The 412-nt window shown below is 35.7% G+C and overlaps 1 protein-coding gene across 1 annotated transcript in view; it reads left to right on the forward strand.

The window, feature by feature from the left end:
- The window catches only part of LOC119588651 (GDP-fucose transporter 1-like), a gene marked incomplete in the record, with an annotated part of 35134 nt that overhangs the window by 34167 nt on the left and 555 nt on the right, over positions 1-412 (forward strand).

The raw sequence follows: 412 nt of genomic DNA on the forward strand, positions 1-412 counted from the left end.
AAGTATTTAAACAAGGTAGTATAAAGATCTAGTTTGTTCTAGATTACTTTTCTTTGTATGGCAATGCTACATATCAATAAATAATCACAGAAGTGCATACGTCTTAATACTTTAGCATGTATGTACTACCTAGAAAATAATTTGGTTTTCTAGTCATATAGGACTATCATGCCTGTTAATCACAGCTTAACAAAATATAAGAGAAACTACCAATACAGTAACAAAATAACTATCAAATTCACTGGGTAATGCCCAACTCAAGAAACCTTTGCTTTGTAGCCTGATCTAATAAGATCAGAGGTAACCCATGCATCGTTTAAAACAACCTGAATGTTACAGTTACGCCTCAATGGCTGCGAATCTGGGTGCAGGATCTAGCACTTCTCAGGCCCCTTCGCTTCCATTTTCTCTG

Source organism: Penaeus monodon, chromosome 24 (assembly GCF_015228065.2).
Source record: "Penaeus monodon isolate SGIC_2016 chromosome 24, NSTDA_Pmon_1, whole genome shotgun sequence".
NCBI classification, from domain to species: domain Eukaryota; kingdom Metazoa; phylum Arthropoda; class Malacostraca; order Decapoda; family Penaeidae; genus Penaeus; species Penaeus monodon.